General features: G+C 42.3%; 1 long non-coding RNA gene across 1 annotated transcript; it reads right to left on the bottom strand.

The window, feature by feature from the left end:
* Positions 1-547: 547 nt before the first annotated feature.
* Positions 548-9727, bottom strand: LOC138988606 (uncharacterized). The gene is made up of 3 exons (XR_011464877.1): positions 9644-9727; positions 1012-1061; positions 548-648 (listed from the first exon to the last, which is right to left on the bottom strand). It is a non-coding gene; the product is annotated as an uncharacterized lncRNA (long non-coding RNA).
* Positions 9728-10786: the final 1059 nt, after the last annotated feature.

Genomic DNA, 10786 nt, shown 5'->3' with positions numbered 1-10786 from the left:
ACATTTTAAAGGCTAGGAAGAGAAAGAATAATCTAAAATAGCAAAACTAGTGAGATTCTCAATCTCACAATCGGAGAGGTTGTGAAATTCATTCATTCAATATCTTGCCAGCCACTATGTCAGCAAATAGACCAGGACCTAGGATCCCCTCAGAAACCCAGGATTCCCTTCCAGTGAGATTGTTCTTGAACTGCCAAGCATGAGACCCAATTGACTGGGCTTCCCTGGTGGCTCGGTGGTAAAGAATCTGCCTGCCAGTGGAGACACAGGTTTGATTCCTAGTCAGCAAAGATCCCACATGTAGCAGAGCAATTAAACCCATGCAGCACAGCTACTGAGCCTGTGCTCTAGAGCCTGGGAACCACAACTACTGATCCCTAGCACTACAACCATCAAAGCCCACACGCCCTAGAGCCATGCTCGGCAACAAGAGAAGCCACTGCAATGAGAGACCCCCGCATGCTAACTAGAGAGTAGCCCAAGCAGCAACAAAGACCAGCACAACAAAACAACAATAACAACAACAACAACAACTCAGTTGACTAACCACAAAGGGCAGTAGTGAGTGACCCAGCCGGGCCATTCCTCAAGGCAACTAGTTCGGATGTGGGCATGAGACCAGGTGACCATCACCTCAGGGTTTGCAGTCTGAAAGTAAAGGAAAGGAGGTCTTGGCCTTTGTGTAGCAGAGTTGGTAGAGGGTGAGGGGGGATTGTTAGTGACCTTCTCCTCACCACAGGGAAAAAATTCGTATGCAGTGAGACCACATGAACCTCAGAGTCAAGCAGGGATGAGAGATGGACAGAGGCAGAGAGTTGTCATTTTTAACTGTCTGCACCTCTCACGCCTGAGGCCTATTCTACTCAATTCATTTCAGTGATGAGTTTATTTATTTATTTATTTTTAGTGGTTCTCAAAGTTTTTAGTTTTATTAACCTCTTACAATCATAATTATTGAGAACCTCCTGAAGTTCTGACTTATGTTGATTTAAAATTTCAATTTATACTTACACTAAAATTGGCTTTTTGTCACTGTCAGTTGAAAAGATCTTTGCAGTGTCCTATGAGAGAAACCAATTGTGAGAAGCATCTTTACTCTTGTTTTCTGTGAGGCAGTGTTTTTCCTAAATGCCCCTGGCCTCTCTCTGTGCCTTTATTTACTTCGTCTCAGAGGAGGTAGATCAACTCATCTGATTTGTCAATTTGAGAAGAGTAAAAGGTCATGCTCAGCTCAGCTACTTTCTTCTGTCTTCTTGGAGGTAGGCGGCCTGCTGTGAGGGGAATTCTCCTTTACCTGAGTAGATCCTCTGAGGGTGAGACTTGCCTGATCCAGGCCTGCCATGACTTGTGGGACACAGGGGTAAGATATTCTCAGTTCTAGAGATATGTAACAGTAGCTCCATTTTCCAACCAAGAGAACCATGTCCTTTCATCTACTCCTGGAAATAACAACAACAATAACAGCTAACACTCACATACTGTTCACCGAGTCAGATCAGAGCAGATCAGATCAGTCACTCAGTCGTGTCCGACTCTTTGCGACCCCATGAATCACAGCACACCAGGCCTCCCTGTCCATCACCAACTCCCAGAGTTCACTGAGACTCACGTCCATCGAGTCAGTGATGCCATCCAGCCATCTCATCCTCTGTCGTCCCCTTCTCCTCCTGACCCCAATCCCTCCCAGCATCAGTCTTTTCCAATGAGTTGGCTCTTTGCATGAGGTGGTCAGAGTACTGGAGTTTCAGCTTTAGCATCATTCCTTCCAAAGAAATCCCAGGGCTGATCTCCTTCAGAATGGACTGTTTGGATCTCCTTGCAGTCCAAGGGACTCTCAAGAGTCTTCTCCAACAACACAGTTCAAAAGCATCAATTCTTTGGTGCTCAGCCTTCTTCACAGTCCAACTCTCACATCCATACATGACCACAGGAAAAACCATAGCCTTGACTAGATGAACCTTTGTTGGCAAAGTAATATCTCTGCTTTTGAATATGCTATCTAGGTTGGTCATTACTTTCCTTCCAAGGAGTAAGCGTCTTTTAATTTCATGGCTGAAGTCACCATCTGCAGTGATTTTGGAGTCCAGAAAAATAAAGTCTGACACTGTTTCCACTGTTTCCCCATCTATTTCCCATGAAGTGGTGGGACTGGATGCCATGATCTTAGTTTTCTGAATGTTGAGCTTTAAGCCAACTTTTTCACTCTCCACTTTCACTTTCATCAAGAGGCTTTTGAGTTCCTCTTCACTTTCTGCCATGAGGGTGGTGTCATCTGCATATCTGAGGTTATTGATATTTCTCCTGGCAATCTTGATTCCAGCTTGTGTTTCTTCCAGTCCAGCGTTTCTTATGATGTACTCTGCATATAAGTTAAATAAACAGGGTGACAATATACAGCCTTGACGAACTCCTTTTCCTATTTGGAACCAGTCTGTTGTTCCATGTCCAGTTCTAACTGTTGCTTCCTGACTGCATACAAATTTCTCAAGAGGCAGATCAGGTGGTCTGGTATTCCCATCTCTTTCAGAATTTTCCACAGTTGATTGTGATCTACACAGTCAAAGGCTTTGGCATAGTCAATAAAGCAGAAATAGATGCTTTTCTGGAACTCTCTTGCTTTTTCGATAATCCAGAAGATGTTGGCAATTTGATCTCTGGTTCCTCTGCCTTTTCTAAAACCAGTTTGAACATCAGGAAGTTCACGGTTCACATATTGCTGAAGCCTGGCTTGGAGAATTTTGAGCATTACTTTACTAGCATGTGAGATGAGTGCAATTGTGCGGTAGTTTGAACATTCTTTGGCATTGCCTTTCTTTGGGATTGGAATGAAAACTGATCTTTTCCAGTCTTGTGGCCACTGCTGAGTTTTCCAAATTTGCTGGCATATTGAGTACAGCACTTTGACAGCATCATCTTTCAGGATTTGGAATAGCTCAACTGGAATTCCATCACCTCCACTAGCTTTGTTCGTAGTGATGCTTTCTAAGGCCCACTTGACTTCACATTCCAGGATGTCTGGCTCTAGGTCAGTGATCACACCATCGTGATTATCTGGGTCATGAAGATCTTTTTTGTACAGTTCTTCTGTGTATTCTTGCCACCTCTTCTTAATATCTTCTGCTTCTGTTAGGTCCATACCATTTCTGTCCTTTATCGAGCCCATCTTTGCATGAAATGTTCCTTTAGTATCTCTGATTTTCTTGAAGAGATCCCTAGTCTTTCCCATTCTGTTGTTTTCCTCTATTTCTTTCCATTGATCACTGAAGAAGGCTTTCTTATCTCTTCTTGCTATTCTTTGGAACTCTGAATTCAGATGTTTATATCTTTCCTTTTCTCCTTTGCTTTTCACTTCTCTTCTTTTCAAAGCTATTTGTAAGGCCTCCCCAATGGCCATTTTGCTTTTTTGCATTTCTTTTCTATGGGAATGGTCTTGATCCCTGTCTCCTGTACAATGTCACGAACCTCATTCCATAGTTCATCAGGCACTCTATCTATCAGATCTAGGCCCTTAAATCTATTTCTCACTTCCACTGTACAATCATAAGGGATTTGATTTAGGTCATACCTGAATGGTCTAGTGGTTTTCCCTACTTTCTTCAATTTCAGTCTGAATTTGGCAATAAGGAGTTCATGGTCTGAGCCACAGTCAGCTCCTGGTCTTGTTTTTGCTGACTGTATAGTGCTTCTCCATCTTTGGCTGCAAAGAATATAATCAATCTGATTTCGGTGTTGACCATCTGGTGATGTCCATGTATAGAGTCTTCTCTTGTGTTGTTGGAAGAGGGTGTTTGTTATGACCAGTGCATTTTCTTGGCAAAACTCTATCAGTCTTTGCCCTGCTTCATTCCGTATTCCAAGGCCAAATTTGCCTGTTACTCCAGGTGTTTCTTGACTTCCTACTTTTGCATTCCAGTCCCCTATAATGAAAAGGACATCTTTTTTGGGTGTTAGTTCTAAAAGGTCTTGTAGGTCTTCATAGAACCGTTCAGCTTCAGCTTCTTCAGCGTTACTGGTTGGGGCATAGACTTGGATTACTGTGATATTGAATGGTTTGCCTTGGAAACGAACAGAGATCATTCTGTCGTTTTTGAGATTGCATCCAAGTACTGCATTTCGGACTCTTTTGTTGACCATGATGGCCACTCCATTTCCAGGCACTTTTTCCTTCCCTCAGCACTTAAGTACTTGATCTTCACAGCAAATTTTTATGGCAAGGATACTCTTATTATCTCCATTTTATATTTAAGAATATGAGACATAGATGGTGTAGGCAGCTTTCTTTAGATGACACTTTCAGGAAGTGGCAGACCTGAGATTCAGATGCCGTGTATGTGATTTGAAGTCCATGATGTAACCACTATCCTTGTACATAAAAGGTCTTAATGACCCACATAACCACGATGGTATGGTCATTCACCTAGAGCCAGACATCCTGAAGTGTGAAGTCAAGTGGGCCTTGGGAAGCATGACTACTAACAAAGCTAGTGGAGGTGATGGAACTCCAGCTGAGATATTTCAAATTCTAAAAGACAGTGCTATTAAAGTGCTACACTCAATACACCAGCAAATTTGGAAAACGCAGCAGTGGCCACAGGACTTGAAAAATGTCAGTTTTCATTCCAATTCCACAGAAGGGCAAAGCCAAAGAATGTTCAGACTACCTGGCTCCTGAGAAACCTGTATGCAAATCAAGAATTAACAGAACTAACATGGAACAACCTGATGGTCAGGAACAGGTCAGGAACAGCCTGACCCTGATTCTGGGAAAGACTGAAGGCAGGAGGAGAAGTGGTCAGTTAGGAAAATATGAAAGTGCTAACTTCAGAGGCAGCTACCACAAGTGCTTCATCAGCTAATCTGAGCTCCCTTGCCACCTCAGGATTTGATAATTAACATAGCAAGTGTAAAAAAAAAAATTCAATTGGTGGAGTGGTCTATTTTCTAGAATAATGAATATAAGAAATAGGCTTTCCTTGGTGAAAGCAAAGTTATTCAAGTCTTTGCAGTTCCATGGACTGTAGCCTTTCAGGCTCCTCTCTCCTTGGTATTCTCCAGGCAAGAACACTGGAGTTGGTTGCCATTCCCTTCTCCAGGGCATCTTCCCGACCCAGGGATTGAACACAGGTCTGCTGCATTGCAGGCAGATTCTTTACCATCTGAGCTACCAGGAAAGCCCATCAACTGACTAAAATAGTTTAAAACAGAATATGAGTCTGGCACCAGCCTATGGCCTCTATCCTTAGTGATGGACCCTGGAGCTTGATCTCTAAACGGTCTTACACCCAAACATTTTCTTAGGAGGGTTTCTGGCTGACTGATAGCAGTGCAAAGAATGTTGCCTCTGGAATGCTGTTGTAGTCACTGCGCTGTGTGGTTTTGGTCAAAGCACTTAACAGAACATGAACCTGGAAATTTATCACACCTTTAGAAAAGGTTTATAAAATGGTTCGTGTCAGCTTATTAATGAACATTGACTTAATAAATATCTGTTATATGTGACAAAATCTAGCTGGAGTCTTGCTCTTGTTATAACCTGGTTCAGTTCAGTTGCTCAGTCGTGTCTGACTCTTTGTGACCCCATGAACTGCAGCACACCAGGCCTCCTGGTAGCAAAATTTTAAAGACATAGTTAACCTGCACCCATTTCTGGCTACCATCATCTACCAAAAACAACTTAAGAATTGTACATAAATAAAGTAAGGTCAGCTTGAATACAGGTAATGGAAGAAAACAGGCATTTTCTTTGGTCCTCAAATGAATCTAACTTGTAAAGTAGCTGTAAATCCCTGAAAGCACCCAAACTAATATAAAATGGTTATGGTAGATTTCTCTCCCTCACCTGAGAAAGATGCATGACCCACCCTATAGGCTTGCCTTTGTTCAGAAATTACTGAACACCTCTTGAAGATAATAGTCCCAAAATGTGACCTTTTGCCAAGGCCAGAACCTAAATATCCTGAAATATCATGATGAGTTCCAGTAAGGGAAGAGTTGATAAATGCTCTACTTCAAAGCTGTGTTCAGATGGAATCTTTTTACATCTGTAACAATATATATTCTACTAGTGACATCTTCATGCTTCATTCAGTAACAAGTACGAGAATGAGAATTCTGAAAGTACAGTTAGATGGACCTTCAGTCATTCATTTATTTGCTACACTCTGAGGCAAAAGCACAGTCGTAATATTTCTAAACAACTGTTCTTTTTTTAATTTAAGGCCATACCCTGCAGCTTGATATACCCATATGAATGCAGAGTTCCAAAGAGTAGCAAGGAGAGATAAGAAAGTCTTCTTAAGTGACAATGCAAAGAAATAGAGAAAAACAGTAGAATGAGAAAGACTAGAGATCTCTTCAAGAAAATTAGAGATACCAAGGGAACATTCGTGCAAAGATGGACACAATAAAGGACAGGAAAGGTATGGAGCTAACAAAAGCAGAAGATATTAACAAAAGGAGGCAAGAATACACAGAAGAACTGTACATAAAAGGTCTTAATGACCCACATAACCACGATGGTATGGTCATTCACCTAGAGCCAGACATCCTGAAGTGTGAAGTCAAGTGGGCCTTGGGAAGCATGACTACTAACAAAGCTAGTGGAGGTGATGGAACTCCAGCTGAGATATTTCAAATTCTAAAAGACAGTGCTATTAAAGTGCTACACTCAATACGCCAGCAAATTTGGAAAACGCAGCAGTGGCCACAGGACTTGAAAAATGTCAGTTTTCATTCCAATTCCACAGAAGGGCAAAGCCAAAGAATGTTCAGACTACCTGGCTCCTGAGAAACCTGTATGCAAATCAAGAATTAACAGAACTAACATGGAACAACCTGATGGTCAGGAACAGCCTGACCCTGATTCTGGGAAAGACTGAAGGCAGGAGGAGAAGGGGATGACAGAGGATAAGATGGTTGGATGGTGCTACCAATTCAATGGACATGAGTTTGAGCAAGCTCTGAGAGTTGGTGGTGGACAGGGGAGACTGCTGTGCTGCAGTCCATGGGGTGGCAAAGAGTTGGACACAACTGAGTGACTGAACTGAACTGAACATGCAACAACAAACTGGCTCAAAATTGGGAAAGGAGCACATCAAGGCTGTATATTGACACCCTGCTTATTTAACTTCTATGCAGAGTATATCATGTAAAATGCTGGGCTGGATGAAGCACAAGCTGGAATCAAGATTGCTGGGAGAAATATCAATAACCTCAGATGTGCAGATGACACCACCCTTAAGGCAGAGAGCAAGGAGGAATTAAAGAGCCTCTTGATGAAGGTAAAAGAGGAGAGTGAAAAAGCTGGCTTAAAATCCAATATTCAAAAAATGAAGATCATGGCACCAGTCCCATTATTTCATGGCAAATAGATGGGGAAAAAGTTGAAACAGTGTCAGATTTCATTTTCTTGGGCTCAAAAATCACTGTGGATAGTGACTGTATACGAAATTAAACTTGCTTGCTCCTTGGAAGAAAAGCTATGACAAACCTAGACAACATATTAAAAAGTAGAAACATCACTTTGCTGACAAAGGTCCATATAGTCAAAGCTACGGTTTTTCCAGTAGTCGTGTATAGATGTGACAGTTGGACCATAAAGAAGGCTGAGTGCCAAAGAAAGAAAGTGAAGTCACTCAGTCATGTCTGACTCTTTGCGACCCTATGGACTATAGCCTACCAGGCTTTTCTGTCCATGGGATTTTCCAGGCAAGAATACTGGAGTGGGTGCCACTTCCTTCTCCAAGGGATCTTCCTGACCCAGGGATCGAACCCGGGTCTCCCACCTTGTAGGCAGACACTATCCTCTGAGCCACCAGGGAAGTTCTTGAGTGCCAAAGAACTGGTGCTTTTGAACTGTGGTGCTGGAGAAGACTCTTGAGAGTCCCTTGGACAGCAAGGAGATAAACCAGTCAATCCTAAAGGAAATCAACCCTGAATATTCATTAAAAGGATTGGTACTAAAGTTGAAGTTTCAATATTTTGGCCACTTGATGCAAAGAGTCAACTCATTGGAAAAGACCCTGATGCTGGGAAAGATTGAGGACAGGAGGAGAAGAGGATGACAAAGGATGAGATGGTTAGATGGCATCACTGACTCAATGTACAAGAGTTTGAGCAAACTCCAGGAGATAGCGAAGGACAGGGAAGCCTGGCATGCTGCAGTCCATGGGGTCACAAGGAGTTGGATATGACTGAGAGACTGAACAACAACTGCAGCTTGTGGGATCTTAGTTCCCTGACCAGGGATTGATCCTGGGCCCCCAACAGTGGAAGCGTGGAATCCTAACCCCTGGACTGCCAGAGAATTCCCTCAGCAACCCCTTTGAACTATGAATGCATGATAGGTAAATAATGACTCCTCCAAAAATGTCCATGACCTAATTCCCAGAACCTGTGAACATGTTACAAGGCCAAGGAAAATTAAGGTTGTTGATCCAGTGACCTTGCAGAGGGGAAAACCTCCTGAACTATCGAGGCGGACTCAATGCAATTTCAAGAGTTGCTGTAAGTAAACGAGAGAGGCAGAAAAGGGGAGAGTAAGACATATGGAACATAAGAATTCAGCCTGATATTGCTGGCTTTGAAGATGGAGGAAACAGTCATGAACCAAGGATTGCAGACAGGCTCTAGAAGCTGGACTTAGAAATGAATTCTCCCCTAGAACCTCCTTAAAGAGCACAGACTCACTGTGCTTCTGGCCTTGTGAGACCTATTACAGACTTCTGACCTCATAAACTATTAGGTAATGCATTTATATGGTTCTAAGCTCGCTACTAGGTTTCTGGTAACTTGTTTTATCAGCAATAGAAAAACTAATACATAGGGCAAAAATAAGGAACCATGACCACCCACTCCCAATAGCCATTTTCTGCACTGTATGTGGACACCATACAGTAGTCCCTTGGGCTGCAAGGAGATCAAACAGTCAATCCTAAAGGAAATCAATCCTGATTATTCATTGGAAGGGCTGATGCTGAAGCTGAAGCTCCAATACTTTGGCCACCTGATGTGAAGAGCCGACTCGTTGGAAAAGACCCTGATGCTGGGAAAGATTGAATGCAGGAGGAGAAGGGGACGACGGAGGATGAGATGGTTGGATGCACCACTGACTCAATGGACATGAGTTTGAGCAAGCTCATGGAGATGATGAAGGACAGGGAAGCCTGGCATGCTGCAGTCCATGGGGTTGCAAAGAGTTGGACATGACTAAGCTACTGAACAACAGCGACAAACGTGACCAGCATAACAGCATCACCCAGGCTCCCCTGCCTCTGGCTTCTGGAATTTCAGGCAGTAAGTGGAGAGAGGTATCAGGATAGTGAGCCTGTTTCTTCCCCAACTCTTTCTGCTTCAATGTCATGGTCCTTGCAGTAGTTCTGCCCCCTAGACCACAGTTCCTATAGGCAGCTCTCATCCGCAGTAAAATCAACCAGGCTCTGGTTACACTATTTCCTCTCTGTGCCCCTTCACCTGGTAAATTTTACCTCTTAACGATAACTGAAACCTCTGAAGTCATTTGAATGGTCAGTGATGAATCTATAGGTTATGTGAAATTCTGAACTCCTGCCCTACTTCTCTCAAAACATCAGGTCTTCTTTCAAAAGAAAAATTAAGCCTTTCCTGGAAAATGCTACAAACTTACATCAATTTGGGGCAATCCCCAGCTGTCGGGTTAGCAATAGGGCACAGCAACAGTCAATATTAAATCTCTTGTTTCTGTCTTAAAAAAAAAAGAAAAATTAGCTTAACACTCCCACTAGTAAAACTTCACATGCTACATAAATAAAAATAAGAGGGTTTATGCCTTTTTTATTGCCTACAGAATGCTGGGGGGGGGGTGGATTTTATTTAAGAGCAACTAATGTGAATGTGAGAATTATTATCAAAGAAAACCCTACTGCTTTAAAATGCTTCTTTTAAGTATTTTTTAGCTATTTTGAAACCTTAAAATTTTCCTTTTTACACAAAATGCAATGTTTCAGTTACTTAAACTTCACTACGTAAGTGTCCACAATGGAACTAATAGACAAGGGCACTCAGTTTGCTATGTACTTTATTAAACCAATTAAAGAATTTATGGAGAGAAGAAATCAAGTTAACTACCATAGGAAAGAAAAAGGAAAACAAAGTCTTTTGTACTTGAGCCAACGCCTGCATCGTTTCACAGGTGCCCCAGTAACATGATGTCATTTTGATTGGGGCAACCTCTCTCCCACAAAGAGAAATGAAAGAGCTCCTTTTAAAATAACCCTTGCACCTCACACAGATGGTCACATCTAAAATAAACCTCCAGGCTGCACCTCAGAAAGAGTTTTCTAAAGAAACATTCTTTTAGGGCTGCCAAAGGGAAAACAGTGTTGCCGTATGTACTGACAGCATTACTGAAGAATCATGGAGAATAGTTATTCTGCTCTGATTATAATGAAAGGTATGGTATCTTAGTAGTAGTTTGTCTTCGAGAAGATGCCGTTCCTTGGAGTTTAGGACTTTTGAGCTTGTACCACCATCCTTCCATTTCACCTTACTACCACCATCCCATTCTCCTTGCTTGGCCCTTGCAATAAACATTTCTTTGCTCAAAAACAAGCAACAAAAACAAGCAAAAAACCTTTTAATTCTTTAAAATTGGTTTTTGATAGTACAGATTCAGATTCCTTTTTTGATGCCCTCTGATTTAGCCTTTAGGGTCACCGTCTTCTATTGTTTAGTCACTAAGTCATGTCTGACTCTTTGCAACCCCACGGACTGTAGCCCACCAGGCTCCTGTCCATGGAATTTCCCAGGC

Source organism: Bos mutus, chromosome 7 (genome assembly GCF_027580195.1).
Source record: "Bos mutus isolate GX-2022 chromosome 7, NWIPB_WYAK_1.1, whole genome shotgun sequence".
Classification (NCBI taxonomy): Eukaryota; Metazoa; Chordata; class Mammalia; order Artiodactyla; family Bovidae; genus Bos; species Bos mutus.
Note: the sequence above shows the minus strand (reverse complement) of the source record. Positions and strands in the feature narration are given on the sequence as shown.